The sequence below is a fragment of the Emydura macquarii genome, unplaced genomic scaffold (assembly GCF_026122565.2).
Source record: "Emydura macquarii macquarii isolate MOO-44397 ecotype Brisbane River unplaced genomic scaffold, CSIRO-AGI_Emac_v2 contig_3671, whole genome shotgun sequence".
Taxonomy (NCBI): Eukaryota; Metazoa; Chordata; order Testudines; family Chelidae; genus Emydura; species Emydura macquarii.
The window spans coordinates 6,331,299-6,347,596 of record NW_027133808.1 but is presented as its reverse complement, the minus strand read 5'-3'; the positions used below and the strand labels follow the sequence as shown (position 1 = coordinate 6,347,596).

At 45.0% G+C, this 16,298-nt stretch overlaps 1 protein-coding gene across 3 annotated transcripts in view; it reads left to right on the top strand.

Annotated features, from left to right (window-relative positions):
- CLYBL (citramalyl-CoA lyase) overlaps positions 1 to 16,298 on the top strand; it is a 242,967-nt gene that overhangs the window by 224,432 nt on the left and 2,237 nt on the right. Inside the window, exons 9-11 of one of the 3 annotated variants that reach the window (XR_010917761.1) lie at positions 11,501 to 11,581; positions 12,287 to 12,470; positions 13,880 to 14,046. The gene's annotated coding sequence lies outside the window, so the exon portion shown is untranslated. Of the gene's footprint in view, positions 1 to 11,500; positions 11,582 to 12,286; positions 12,671 to 13,879; positions 14,047 to 16,298 lie in introns of those variants that run through there. The other 2 variants (XR_010917762.1, XR_010917760.1) reach the window with 2 other exon arrangements.

Sequence of the window (16,298 nt, the reverse complement as noted above, 5' to 3'; positions counted from 1 at the left end):
ATCCCCACCGCCCGGGCTCCCTGGCTGCCAAGCGTCGTCTTTGACTACTTTTTTCCCCCTGCGCTTTAGTTTGGATGCATTTTGGCCCAAGGCCTGCCGCTGCTTTTCAGTTTGTGCAGCACCTAGCACGCCGTGGGCTCTTCTCAGCAACAAACAACAATAACTGTGTACCTAGGCTCAGGGGATTTAAAGCCCCAGAGCAGATCCATGCAGCGTGCCTATGCAAATGGCTGCATGCCGCTTTGAAAATATGCCCCACTGGTTCCTAGCCCGATTGCCAGGGTTTGTCACGAAGCAAGCCATGACGAGGAAACTCTTTGGTTAGGCGAGGAGACGGGCTAGAGGCTGGGAAAATACTTTTTTTTTTTTTAAAGTGAGCTGTGGTTGAAAAAAAAACACTTCCCAGCATGCTCAGAATTTTTTCCCCAGGAGTTTAGGAAATCCCACCCCTTTGGTAACATCACCGGAGGGGAGGGATTGTCTCTGCCCACCCTGCGGGCCGCCATAGGGCCAGTTTGCACAGCAGAGAGTTAAATCGGTGTGTCTCAATCTGGGAGGCGCGATCACTGGACGGGTTTAGTGAGGTTGCATGTACAGCGCCGGACAAGCTCAGGCCCCCACGCGGCCCTGTGAAGCTAAGTTTCAGCCTCGGGCGGAGGGGCTCGGACGTCAGCCTCCTAAAAGGGGCAGCCAGTCTGGAGCTGCTGAGCGCCACTAGCCCACAGAAATAACAGCCCCTGTGCCGCAGCAATCGTGCTAGCAAGAGTGTGAACGCTGCTGTGACTCATTCCCAGCGCCATGTAGACACGTTCTGCTCCGGCACCGTTTGAAGGTTAGCATGCTTCGCTCCGGGCAAATTCACTGAGTTCTTTACGGTCTTTCTTTGGGGGGGGGGGGGGGAAATACACTAGCATAAATACAAAGACCTACGCCTGAGATCCTAAGACTTTACGGTGACAATACAACGGCAAGAAATCTGCCCGGTAAAGGTCCCACAGCCCTACTACGGGGCGTTGCCTGGCCAGCTGTAGTGTGTTTGCGTTGTAGTTAACAGAGACCAGCTGTGCCCAGCCCCCCGGAGGATACACTGCCCAGTACTAAACACACTCTGTACCTAGCAGATGATACCAACCAGCTTCGGGGCTAGCCTGGCTTTTAGCCACGTGTGTAAGTCGGAGCGGGAGCGGGAGCGGGAGCAGGAGGGACGTGTGTCTAGCTGGGAGCACATGGAGGGCGGGTGTGATGTATGAACGGGGTGTGCGCGTTTATGGAGAGAGAGAGAGGGAGGAAACCTTTCGGTGGAAACCCTCTTTGGTGGCCCCATCGACTCCAGTCCTCGCCGGCTCCCCGCTCACAGGCAGGGCTGTGGGCGCTGCGCTGCTGCCTTGCCGTGTAACGTTTCATGTGCGGGGGAGAGGAGCTGGGCATTGCCTGCTCAGCTGAATCTGCCCGTGGAAGTAGCACAATTGATAGCACGGCCCAGGGGAGGAAGGAGCGGGGCTCCGCCCCCCAGGGCTCGTTCCCTGGGTATTGAACCCGAGCAGGAGGCCTCCGCCCTGCCCCAAGAGGTGATGAGAACAGACACCGACAACACAAGGGCCGGGATGTTTGCATTGCACTGCTTGTTATTGCAGCTGCACTTCAGGCATCTGCCCCAGCCCGCACCAGACCCGTCCTTTCATGTAAGCACGTTGTGTGCACTAGACCCAACCCTGCCTCTCCTGGCGCAGGGGCTCCGCCAGCAGCAGCCCGCAGATCATTTCGCCCCCTTCCCACATGAGTGTATTCACTGACACACACAGTGTGTGGCTCTCACTAGCCAGGTGTGCAGCTGCACACACTGCAGCTCACTGGCAGGACACCACAGGCCATGGCTTGGTTCAGGTCTCCCGGCTGTCACAACACACTGGCTGCATGTCGGTCTAATCCTGTTTTCTTTAGCGCCCCCAAAGCCCCAGCGATGTTTCAGGAGGAGCCGCCAGAGCTTAGGGGGCACCAGTCGCCCAGCAAACCAGCTAAGCGTTCTTCTCCTTTGGGTGCTGCAATTCAGTCTAACAGGACTGCATGGTACAAACCTGTGGGAAGGGGGGTTTACTCCGGCCTGTTGTGACCCTCTAGGCTCACCAGTGTCTGGAGCAATCACCAGGATAGTTGAGGACTGAATCATGTGTCCTTTAAAGCCAAGGATGCCCCTGCTTCCGGAGCAGGTCCATGGTGGCTTTACACAAGACATTGGCTGATCATGGTTTTGGTGAGCACTACAGCCTGGGCACCTGAAGAAGCTGCCAGCCAGGCTTGGTGGTGACACTGGCAGCAGGCTGCCTGAATGCACGCACGTCTACTCCCTACCAAGCCCGGCACATGTCGCTGGCCAGCCTTCCCCCATCCGTGAAACCTCCCAAGGAGAGCCCCTCAGGAGCCAGAGCTCCTCCACACAGGTCTGGGTCGAGTTAGAGACTCTGGGCCGTGCTACCGTTGGTGAGTTTAGTGGCACCGCTGACTGTGGCAAGGCACAGACCAAAGACCTAAGAGTGACTGTGCTGGAGAGAGACAGAATAAGTGTGGCAGCGAGCCAGGGGAAGCTACCATGGAGGGATTGAAGGATGGAGAGGGAGAAGACAAATGAGCAGAGAAGCAAGTAAAGAAAGGGAGGAAAACAGAAGCCAAAAGTATAGAAAAATGTCAGAAGAAGAGTAAGCAGCTTTCTCTTTCTCCCTCCCCCAGCTGTCACAATTCGCCTGGACCTGCATTTCTAACCCCACCAAAACATCCAGCGCAGTGGCCTTTTGCTCACCTTAAAACATGGTCACGCTATGAGAAGGTCATGTTACCCCCACCCCCCGGCCAACGCATTTTACTGTCCAAGTTGCTGAGGGCATCTTTTCTTCTGTGGTCACAGCCCTGCCTGGAGGGGGTGGATGGCAGACCCATGACGTGGATGGCGTGTGTGGCCTTCTAAACACACATTCCCCTGGCTCGGAGCAGCCATGTGGATGGCCTGCCTTTCTGCAGTGCTCTCCACTCCCACCTCTAAGGTGTCATGCTGCCATTGACTTCTCCTCCATTCTGGCAAGCGCCCCCTCCTCCAAGAGGGGGAGAAAAGCAAAGCAGCAATTACAGCATTTCATTCCATGGGCAATTCTTCAAACTGGTGTCCTGTAGAAGGACTGGCCTGTGACTCAACCCCTTTGTTCTGCCATGCCCACACAAAGAGCCAGACAGCCGCAACTTTGTAATATTTCCACTGAGAGGCATTCACAGGCGTGTGTGCACATCCACCATTCTGGGCTTACCAAAGGCGATGGCTGGTATTTATGCACGTTTCACACCCCACCCCACCCCGACCATAAAAACAGCTATGAACCGTAGAAATTAACAATGGTGCAAGACACTGCTCTCCTGATGAAATCCAAAATAGAAGCCCCCTTGCCCATCAGCACAGCCATTTCCACACACACAACTCCCACTGACTCCAGTTACAGAGGTAACATGTAGAGAAGGACAACAGCATATAGTCTCAGTCTGATAAAACACTCTCCCCTTCTATAGCAATTTTCATCTGAGCATCTCAAAGGCCTTCACAAACATTAGTAAATCAATCCTCAACCCTCCCTGTGCGGTAGGGATTATTCTTTCCATTTTACTGTTGGGACAGCACGGAGAGGTTAAGAAACTTGTCAAGGTCCCTCATGAAGTCTGGGGCAGACCTGGGAATAGAAGCCAGAAGCCTGACGACTGCATTAACCTCTAGAATAACCTGTCTCCTCTATTCTCTCATGAGTTCTCTGCAGCTGATGTAAATTTAGTGGTCCCTGTATGGGACCAGCGTTCAGAACTTGTTGAATTGTGAAAAGCCACATAACTAGGTTTATAGATGGAGGCTCTTTCCCTCAGTGATTCCCATTTTGCTCCTGCGGTTCTGGAATTAGACCTTTTCCTGACAAAAATACCTAATATGGGACTGTTAGGAACACTAGTGGAAATTGCCCTCGTGCATAAGAATGGTCTTCAACTCCTATTATTGGTACAGTGACAAATTACTATAGAACTGGATGTTCGCTTCCATTTACAAGGCAGTCAGATGTGTCACTTCCATTATTGACATTAGTAGGTGCAGATTTAGACTTTGTCTAATGGTAAAGTGGTGACTCTGTTCCACACTTCTTGAACATCAGTGACACCAACAAATCCAATAGTACCAGCCACAGTGTCTGTTAGTAGTGTTAAACCTTTTCATGTCACTGCAGTTAAAGCTCTTTCAATATAAGGCTCTTGTAGTTTATATCTTAATAACAAATCCTCTACAGGCTGCAACTTCTTTTACACAGAGCAAACGTTTCTTTCTTCACTAAAACATATGCAGGGATACTCTTCCAAACATATTTCACCACTAAGCTTTGGCCACTTTCTGTCTAACCTCCTGTTTATTTGATGAGACCAAGTCTAGTCATTAACTGTTGGTAGTATTTTAGGTGACTGATGTCATGTTTTTATCTACGGTAATCTATTAAATGGCATAAAATGTTTGGTCAGTAGAATTACAAAGTGCTTTGTGGGCATTGCTTGATGTGAAAGGCGTTATCTAAATTGAAAATCATTTTTTTCAGAGCAGTGTCCTGAATGCACTTTCCACCATGGACAAAATGTGAATTGTATTTGGAATTAAGTTTGTTTTTTTTAATTACAATCTGCATTGCTGGGTCTCCTGCTGGTGGCCACCATTTTTCTGAAAAGGGACATCTTCTCTGGCACTGGTAATGTGGGAGCGCAATGTCACAGACTGTAAATCAATTTTCTAGTGCTGCTTAGAAATCAGAATTTTACACTAAGCATTAAGGGCCATCTCCTGCATTCTCTGCATACCTAAGTGGCAAAGGAGTGTGGTGTGTTCAAGGAATACAGAACTGAGTCTTTGCATGTTTTAATGCGTAAAGTTATCTTACTCATATAAGGAAGGAAAACAGTTTTAAAAACTGACATTAACACACAATATTGCTGATGTCACAGATTATGTCATTTTTTTTCAGTAAGCTGTTAGGTACCAGCAGGAGACTCAGAGATCCCAATCTGAATTCACAGCCTGTGTTCTGATCACCCAAAACACCCACTGAAGTAAATTCTGTGCTGAGTGGCTCCAGGTCTTGGTTCTCTGTCTGTAAATTATATATAAAGATTCAGCTTGAAGTTCTGATGTTTGCATGGGGATCTTCTTTATAAATCTTTTTCTATTACCTCCTAGAATTGATTATTCTTAATTCAATCCTACAGCCATTTCACACACAAAACTCCCATTGAAGTTAGAGAGTTTTGCATAAAAAAGGAATGCAAGATGGTTCCATTCCCTTCATCTTTTTTAAATTAGATTTTTTTTTGTTTATGTTCATTTAACACAAAACCAGCATTCCATTTATAAATGTACATAAAGTGATTCCTCTGTCACACAGTCTAGTCATTTTTTGTCTTTTGAAAAATAAAATGACAAAAATGTATAAATAAGTATTTAATCAGTAAACCAGACCAACTCTTTGGAGGTGCTTCTGGTCTGTCTGGTAAACAGTATTTTTAAGAACTGCATCTAAACCAATGAGAGTGGAACACTCCATCATATTCTTCCAACCGGGGGTGTACACCCAGGAGACAGGTTCATCTAGGGTCTGGGATAAATAACATCCATTATGTGACCTGAGGTTGAGAGACAAACCAAGAGAAGGAATGAAATTCAGACCTAAAGGTGGCAGGCTCATTGTACGCTTTTTCCCTCCACAGCTGGTGTGAGCCAAAGGTGTCATGTCAAGTTTCTGCTTTGAATTTCCTGACTTTTGTCAGCATATGCCACTACGTTGAGGGTACAATTGCAGACTGGCAGAGCGCTGGATGGGGTGACTGAACAGGTCTTTTCCATCTCCGATTGATATGATTCAACTATCACTATTTATTTACTTACGTAGAGGGGTGTAGCTTCCTCTAATGGAGATGATACTACAGCAACCGATTTGTTTCTCCTCTGATGAACATCCTTGTTTTAGTTACTGTTACAGTCACACACTAGTATCTGAACAATAAATATTTGCACTGTCAAAACATGATTACAGCATTAGACTTACTGGGCCCTCACCCAGACTCTATTATGGTGACATAACAGAGCATTCCCTTCTGTTAACATGGCATTGGCACCTTTGACAACTACAGTGACTTCAGACATCTGCACATCAAAAGCCACTTCCACAACCTGAGCTTCATTAGCTTGCACAGTTGAAGTTACAGGAGTAGTACTTTCTCAGCCGCTAATGGGAAACACTCTGCTCCATTTGCTGCTGGTGTGTCAAAAGTTCTCTTAACATCAGTTACTGTGCTAGGTCTTCATGGGTAGCCTAGTAAAATAAAATGACTCATGGAGCGGGAGCTGAGTTCAAGCTGATGTCGTCCTTACCCCAGCAAACCTCATTAGCGTTAGTGGGAGTTCCATCTTGAGTGAGGGCTATAGCATAGGCCCTTTGGGTCATTCCATAGGACACCATCGCTTGACAAGATCAGGCTCTTCGTTGAGGACGATGAGCTTTAAGAAAACGCTTGCAGCTCCTGAGGACTGAGGGGAGGATTTCATGCTTCTGTAGCAGCAGCTTAAGAAAAGGGACTGGGACGTCTGAAGGGAGCTCGCCTTCCATTCTCACTGCAGTAAGAGACATGGCAGGTCCCACTGGAGCCTGACCAGGGGTAGCTTGGCTAGAGAAGGCAGATGGTTTTATGTTAAGGTACTAAGCAGGACCCCAGGAGATTTAGGTTCAATTCCTGGCTTTACCTCAGACTTTGTGTGTGATCTTGGGCAAGTCACTTAATCTCTTTGTGCCTCATTTCCCCCTCTGTAAAAGAATTATGACGATACTTCCTTTATCTGCCTTGTCTATTTAGAACATAAGCTCTTTGGATCAGGAACTGTCTTTTGTTATGTTTTTGTACATAGCATAATGAGGTTCCAACCTCTTTTGGGACCTCTGTAATAGTCACTATTATAATAATAAATAGTTTAAGGGTGAGGCTGTAGTGTTGAACAACACAGGGAAGCCAGCTGGTAGTGATGTGGTGTTGGGGAAACCTCATAGATGGATTGGAGGGGCTAGTCTAGGGGAGAGAAGAAGTGCTTTGTTCCATGAAAATATGTATTTCCTATTTGAAAATGGTGGGGCACAGCAGTCTATCACAGCAAGCCTGGAGATACAGGAGTTAGGTTTATGAATGGGCTGAATGGGGAATATACACTATTTGCAGTAGAATTCATTAATAAGCAAGGATAGGAAAGAAGAGCATAGGATAGGGCTCAACGAGTAGTGATCAATGGCTCCATGTCTAGCTGGCAGCTGGTCACAAGCGGAGTGCCCCAGGGGTCGGTCCTGGGGCCAGTTTTGTTCAACATCTTCATCAATGATCTGGAGGATGGGGTAGATTGCACCCTCAGCAAGTTTGCAGATGACACTAAGCTGGGGGTAGTGGTAGATACCCTGGAAGGTAAGGATAGGATACAGAAGGACCTAAACAAACTGGAGGATTGGGCCAAAAGAAATCTGATGAGGTTCAACAAGAACAAGTGCAGAGTCCTGCACTTAGGATAGAAAAATCCCATAAACAGCTACAGACTGGGGACCGATGAGCTGGGCAGCAGTTGTGCAGAAAAGGACCTGGGGGTAACAGTGGATAAGAAGCTGGGTATGAGTCAGCAGTGTACCCTGGTTGCCAAGAAGGCTAATGACATATTGGGCTGCATTAGTAGGAGCATTGCCAGCAGATCGCGGGAAGTGATTATTCCCCTCTATTTGGCATTGGTGAGGCCGCATTTGGAGTACTGTGTCCAGTTTTGGGCCCCTCACTACAAAAAGGATGTGGAGAAGTTGGAGAGAGTCCAGCGGAGGGCAACCAAAATGATTAGGGGGCTGGAGCACAGGACTTATGAGGAGAGGCTGAAGGAACTAGGCTTGTTTAGTCTGCAGAAGCGAAGAATGAGGGGGGATTTGATAACGGCCTTTAACTACCTGAAAGGGGGTTCCAGGGAGGATGGAGCTAGGCTGGTCTCAGTGGTGGCAGATGACAGAACAAGGAGCAACGGTCTCAAGTTGCAGTGTGGGAGGTCTAGGTTGGACATTAGGAAAAAGTTTTTCACGAGGAGGGTGGTGAAGCACTGGAATGGGTTACCTTGGGAGGTGGTGGAATCTCCATCTTTAGAGGTTTTTAACTGCAGCTTGACAAAACCCTCGCTGGGATGATATAGCTGAGGTTAGTCCTGCTTTGAGCAGGGGGTTGGACTAGATGACCTCCTGTAGTCTCTTCCAACTCTATGATTCTATGATTCTAAGAACCCAGTTACAGGGTTGTTTTCTCCTTTCTTCATTCTAGGTGCCCTTCTCTGGAAAGACTAGAGATGTAGCTGTATTTCCCTCAGAGTAAGGTGTTGATGGATTTCCTTTGGTACTGAGAACTGCCACATTGTGTACTACTGACTGTGAGCATCCATTTTGGGTCAGGAGAAGGGGGGTGATTGGTTAGCATCTATCAGGGGTGGTGCTAAAGGATTACAAAACTAGTCTCTTTCTGAGCTGCTGGCTACCGTCTGTTCTCATTGGAAATCTCCCGCAAGTCTGAGGGTCCTCTTCTATGTCCATGATTTAGTATCACTCAGGACTATATGTGAGTCTGGGAGTGAGTGTAGATAACTTGGCAGTTTCTTCCATCTTAGACATGTGATATAGGTTAGGATCTTGTTCCCTGAGAGTTTAACCTAACTCAGGCAGTTGTCCTAGCTTTAGGAGCTTTTTCCAGTCCTGAGAGCCCACTTCTGTTTCAGAAGTTCTAGTTTGGGTTAGGAGCTCAGTCCAGATTAGAATTGATAGACATCAGTTACGTGTTTCAGTTACAAGCCTTTTCGCCTTACAGATGAATTTATAAAGGCATATTTATTTCTCCTGAAGCGGCTACTGGAATTTTGTAAATTAAACTAATAGGCTTCCAAAGAAATCTTAAATGAAGACCCCCTTATCGTGTATATTTGTAATGGAGTTTATGAGTTTATCTCACACTGCTCACGTGATACAACAGTAGTCTGACAACATGACAATTTACAAGCGCATAAGAAGTGAATGTTGTTGCTGCAGTATTTTCTATTCTTAACCTGAGCACTTTCATTTGCAATCTCTGAAAATACATAACACTGGTCAGTAATGATAGCTCGTCTCACTTAGTGTGTGTGCGTGTGATGCAAGCCAGGGTAACAGGAAACTGGAAAGTGAATCATGTTAGTCTTTTGTTGTTTTTGTTAATGTGTAAGTATTGTTATTTACAGTTTATACACACAAAGCCTGAGTGTGTTTCAGAGAGTGCCTTTCCTATTATATATTTTGTCACCCGATCTGGATTCCAGTCCCAATGATCAGCACATTACAGGATCAAGTCCTTAGGGTTGGCCCCAAAGCCCACTGAAGTCAATGTGAGTTTTATATTTGGAAGGGAGACAACTAGAGTGACTAGATAACCCAATAGTATTGGGACCATCCTGATATTAGGGGCTTTGTCTTATATAGGCAACTATACCCTTCCTTGAAAAAAAAGTGTCTTGATTTTTCATACTTGCTATCTGGTCACCCTAGAAACAAGGAAATTGAAGTCTAAAAGACTTGGAAGTACAAAATCATCTCTCAAATAATGAAAAGGCCTCTTCATCTGTGTTGCCAGCAAGATTTGATTGAAATGAAGGGAGGTGATCCCAAGAATACTTATACTGGCCTCACGTTCCAGGAGTAACAGCAAACCCTGCCAAATCTGTCAACCGCCAAGAGCTGCTGGGATTTACAGACTTCCCTCAGCTACCCTAAGCAAAACCACAATCCCATAAAGAAACCTTTTCAGTAAAATCTTCTGCCAGTAGCCTTCAGCCAACAAATTAGTTATTTTAAACATATTTCAATTTTTAGTGTAGAGATGCCCCCTCCGCACCATCGAGGGGCTCCCCATGAAGCTTTGAGTAATGTATTATCAAAGACAAGTTTCTGCAGAGCCCTACCCCTGTAATCCTTGACAGCAGGCTACAACCTTCAGTCCTTACTCAGACTGAACTCCTGCTGATTCAAGGAGAGTTGGGCCTGCATAAGGATGGCTGGAGTGGCCCAAAGTTTCCAAGCTGGCTTCAGTCCTGTGGTTGAAACCGCAACGCGACAAGAGCACAGCATGGGCTACCCATTTTTGCTTTACATACTCTTCCATGTTACTTTGCTCCTCACAGTTGCTGCCATGCCAAATGGCCCCTGCCACGCTCGGGTCACTGCAGGTTTCAATGCTATCACTCCTGCCATGGCCACATGGCGTCAGATCATGCTACCCCAAAACCAGCTGATAGTTTCTGCTAATACGGTGGCAGAGATTCAGAGGGAGCTGAGGATCCTGTTCAGTAGCTGTAATAATGGATGGGCTCAGAGCTACCCAGATGTGCCCTTCCAGCTCTTACCTTTACCTCTTCATTCTCATACCTTCAAGAAGAGGCAGTACATAAGAACATAAAAACGGTCATACTGGGTCAGACCAATGGTCCATCTAGCCCAGGATCCTGTCTTCCGACAGTGGCCAATGCCAGATACTTCAGAGGGAATGAACAGAATCTGTAATCATCAAGTGATCTATCCTGTCACCTATTCCCAGCTTCTGGCAAACAGAGGCTAGGGACACTTCAGAGCATGGTTTTGCATCCCTGCCTATCCCGGCTAACAGCCATGGATGGACCTATCCTCCATGAACGTCTCTAGTTCTTTTCTGAACCCTGTTATAGTCTTGGCCTTCACAACATCTTCTGGCAATGAGTTTCATGGGTCAATTGTGCGTTGTATGAAGAAATACTTCCTTTTGCTGGATTTAAACCTGCTGCCTATTAATTTCATTTGGTGACTCCTGGTTCTTGTGTTATGAGAAGGAGTAAATAACAAGAGTGAGGTTAGGGACAGATCCCAGCACCAGTGGGGGGTCTTACATATTTAAGAAGTACAAGTATTGCTGGGAGAGTGGGCTGCCACTTCCTTCAGTCTCCCTCCTTCTTGTCCCACCTGGAGTTTCTTCCTGCTCATCCTCTCCCTATGAATCTCACCCCTTCCATCTTTCTATTAAAAACAGAAGGGCTCATTTTAATGCTGCCATTCCCAGCTCTGGCATTCATGCCTGACCAACTCTACCTCCCTCCCATCAGCCCCTGAATTCATCTGCTCCCATCACAGCCAGCATGTGGCTGATGAAAAACAATACTGCAGCTGATACAAGTCTCCAGTCAGCCACACCATGGACCCCTACGCTTCTTTAAGCCAGTGCCTCGCCATCCAGTTGATAACAATAACATCATTATTATACGTACACCCAAGGCAGGGAGGAATGCTAGGTGGATAAGGGCCATTTTTGCCTCCCTTGTTTTCAGAAAGCTGCTCGGAATTCCTGCTTTTGAGAGTAATTTAATTGATTTTACATTTTTCAATTGCAGGGCCAAGTTCTGCCTTGATTCACAAACCTGGCCATGCACCCTTCAACCATTTTCAGCCTCACTTTGTGCATTTCCCCTTTGGTGAGTGCTTTTGGCAATCATCTGACTGAATTAACACAGCACTGGGTATTACTGCATCATATTAGAGGATGTGTCACCATCATCCTTTCATATGAATTCTGTGAAGATCCTTATGAGTAGTTACACGTTCACAGTGATAGGACCCTATAAACACTTAGCTAACTAGTTGGTTACTTTTTAAAATCTAGAAAACAGGTGGCAACCTCAGACTGCAATTTAGTCAGTATGCATAAGACATGCTTGTCAATTGGTAAGCACAAGTATTGTTAATAAAGCCAGAAAGAAATGAAAATGATTTTTACTTAAAACATTGGAATGACTACTATAGCTGAAAAAAAATTCTGCTGTGATTACTGTAAATACTAATCTCATCAAGATAAAAGCAGAGCTTTAAAAAAGACTATAATGAAATACAGATTTTGAAACCTAAAACCTAAAATGATGTACTGTAAAGTAAACTGAAATCCTGTTATACTGTATGTCCATTTTAATTCAGATTACATAATCGGATCATCAGATTGATAACCCAAAGCATAGTTAGGGTTTGATCTTGCAAATCTTTATGCACAGTAGACCATGTAACTACTTGCTGGGTCTTCAACGCCCTTGGAAATAGCATAGGATAATGTAGCTTATTGTACTGAAAAAAAATGAATGACTAGTAAATTACCTTGGATACTAAACCTGACTTTCTCTCTGCTGGAGTGTGGAGTCTAGGAAGCAAAGCTGAGGCAATGGAACAAAAATTGGACATGCTATCTTGAGATGTAGAGCTACTGGCCTCAAAACAGACTTCTTAACAGAGACAAATGAAAGCATCATAGAGGAAAACAAACAGCTAACAGCAAGGTACAGGACCAGAACGCCATGTGCTGGGACATCGCAGGAGGTAAAGGGACTGAACGTACAGCAGTAAAAAAATGGCTCCAAAAGCACTGGGCCATATTTAAACGTGGCATAAATGGTGGAATAAGTCACAGGTCAGAAAAAGGATGTAACTAACATTCGTGCTGATGGTGTACATAAGAGAATGGATGTTGTAGGGAAAGCAACCGACAGGGGTGTGTGAAATAAATTGAGAGGACCTGGGGTATTTATCTGACATCTTTTTGTTTTCTCTTGTTTGATGCTTTTCCTGCTACACCTCCATCCCTTTCACCCCATCAGTTTTTAAATTACAAACTTACACTCACTAAGTGTGCTGTCTTGGATCCCCTGCACCAAAGGGCATTCATCTCAAGGGAGAACAACAAGTATTTTCATTGCCTGCCTTCATTCAATGGTTCTGTTCTGGGGAGGCTGCTTCAAATTTCTCCAGGAACTATATAAGGTCTACACTAGCAGAAAAACTAGGAAGTATGTTCTGAATCAGCACATATCCTGGCTATCCTAACTGCAGCCCTTGTGTGGAAAGAATTTGACTCTTTGAGTATTTATTAGTGGTGGTGATGGACAAGCCAGAAAGAACCTAGTTTGACTTTTGGAACCTAGGCTGAGCCTGCAGGACTAGCCATTAGAAAAATTATCTCTTATAACCTGACTGAGCTAATATTGCGTGGTGTCCCTGAAACACAATAAAATGAAACTCCATGCTGACATTTTGAATGAGCCATGTTTAAGAGCAGGCCCAGTCTTAAAGGGACACGAGAACATGGTAGAAGCAAAATAAATACATACATAAAATTGTAAAATTACATACTTTAAGGTAATTGGGGAAATGTCCTCAAGATTCTGTTTACTAGGAAATATATCCAGTAGTTTATTTCAGTTTAAGTAAAAAAAACCAGCCCCCCGTTTTGCCTGGCACACCAGCAACAATGTGCACAGTTCCCTGCTTGTGGCTAGCTATGAAGCACTAATCCCAGAGCTGTGCATTTTGATGCTAACAGCATTGATTGTTGGTGTAAACACAAGGCAGCCATTTAGTCTTCTGCTCCATTGGAAAGAGGAAAGAAATGTTTACCAAGTGGAAGCAGAAAACATTGGCAGGGAGAGAACTTTAATTTCCAAGCTTGACTGAAAGCATCACAAATGATGAAGATTAAAAATAATTTTCACATGGACTCTCCAGTTTCATCTCATGGTCTTTGATTTAGTGCAGGGATCCCATATAGTGTACTCTTAGAACTAATTTCCATGCAAGAGGCAAAAAGCAAGCCTGGAACCAACGTCTTATCCTATGAATGAAAAAGTGCAGATATATAAATGTGTGCCTGGAATGAGAAGGGTGTGTGAAAGCAGAAGATTATCCATAGCACAAGCATGCACATGTGTAAGAATTCATTGTTTTCCTTACAGAGGAAGAGAAAGACCAAGGGAGAGATTCCCATTGGATATCCTAATTATATTAAAGCCTTCCCCTGAAGCCTATAGTAGAGCCTCCAAGGAAAAGACAGAGAAGGAGACACCCACAGCAATCCAGTAGTTTCATTGGAATTCTAAATAAAAACACACTATTAAAAATATTAAATCAAATCCACAATGGTCATCCTTCCTTCTTGCAGTAAACGAAGGAACAGACCAGACCACGAGGCCCACTGAGTCAGAGTACCCAGTACACAAGATTCCAGTCTGGTGTGTAGATGGGACATTAACCATGATCCCTATGGGAGATACCTTGGACATCTCTTGGGACACAGTTGATCCACCACTACACATTGTCCGGGGTGTATTTATAGCGCAAATGGTCCCTACCATCCAAGCTTCACATTTCCCATGCTACAGCTGTCGTGCGACAGTTTGATCTGATGTGCTATATTTGGGATGTTTCCTTCCTAGCATCTGGTAAAAAATCATTACCAGATGCTGAAAATGTCGCTTCCCACATGTACAGCTAGAGCCAAAGTACCAGAAAAAAGTCTCTTTTTTTTTTTGACACCCACCTCTGCTCAGGGACTGGCAGAGCCAGGCTGACAAGTCTGTAGTTACAGGGGATTCCAGATCAGAGGGGGGAGGGAGTTGCACCCTTGCAATTAGTCTAATTGTTATTGAAGCTACAGGTGGCCCAGTGCCAGTACCGGCAGTTCCTTGCCCACAACTGAAGCTGTAAGTGTGGCGATCCCATCTAGCTTTAAAAACAGTTAGACCACATTGCCGGTCATCAGAAGGGGATAAATAAGCCCTGTGCGACCCAACATAGCACATGGAGTAGACACAGATCCTTTGGGCATCCTGCTTGCCACCTAGGAGGGCTGCACAAGTGTTAATGGAAGTAGCCATGTATATCCCAGTACATGCGCAGGCTTTAAACAAGGAATGTCAGATTCTTATAGGCCATTTAACTAGTTCTGTAAAACAGAGGTGATATTTACTGCCATGATTACACAGAGTCAAAACTCCACAACACAACTATTGCTGTCCTCCATTTGACACAACTGCTGACATCAAGATCAAATATTTATAGATTGTTTATGAACAGAAACGTGAAAATTGATTCCATATTTGCTACTGCTCAGTCTTTTAATGTATGTTATAGTAGGGCCTACGAGTCCCTACTGTGATGGGAGGAGGCCCCATTGTGCTTGGCACTTTATGGACATTAGAAAGGGTCCCTGCCCCAAAGAGTTTACAGTCTAAATAGATAAAACAGACAAAGAACTGAGGAGGAAACAGACTTGCCTCAGGTCACATAGCAGGACAGTGGAAAAGCTGGGAATAAAACCCAGGAGGCCTCCTTAGTCCTAATCTATTGCCCTGACACAAGACTCTACTGCCTCTCTGAAGAAATCTTGCTCATATCTGCCTGGTCAAGACTGGTAAAGGCCATCCACTCCGATATTGATGCTTTGAGGGTGTCTTTGTCACCAGTACTATTTTGCTTGGCGTTTTACAATGGAAGAGTTGTGGGTCATGGCAATAGTCCAGTAATATCACTGGTTTTCTGAGGCTGGCATTCAATAATGACATATCATGCTGTTTTATCAGAGGTGTTGTTTTGGTGGAGCGTTCTCCAGTGACATGATCAGAGAAGTGGCAATAGCAGCAGCAGCTTGGTAAAGTTATCATCTCACTCAGGTCTGATAGATACTACAGTCATATGGAAGTAGTAGCCAGATTAGCGTATGTAGCCCACTTTCTCTTTGGATTTAACATCCTTTATTGTGTTTTAATCTCAAGTCTTTGTGCTTTGTTTCAGACTAAAAATCAAAAGTATTTCTCTTCTGTTTGCTCCCTGACAGTTCTTCAATATATCAGAGTTTAAAAAAAAAAAAACTCTCCAAGGACAAAAATACACTTTCAAGTGCTGTTTAGAAGTTTCCCATTTCTCCCTTTGCTGCATCCCTATGTATGCTGGATGCTTTATGAAAGGTGAAAAAAAATCACTTAAACGTGCTGCTTCTGTATTCAGTTTACACTGCTTCTTATGCAGACACCTGCCTGGAATGAGACAGGTGCACATCCCATGATGTCATGAGCAACATCTCTAGTATGATTATTACTTTATATTTCAACAGCTGCGCTAGCTCTGGAACTTTCAAAAGTATCAATTTTCTGTTAGATCTAGCCTTTTTATTAAAAACATTTTTGAGACTAATGGGGAGAAGCCAAAGTGAGCCCGCCAAGCAAATAGAAGTATGCTCACAAGCATTAAGAAAGCTGTTTGCCAGGAGGACAAATGATTTGCTGCAGCTCTTAAAAAAATAAAAAGCTATTTTGTGCTTGAAATTAAATAAAACAAAGGACGTCTCCTACACGTCTATCTGAGAGATTCGAGAGA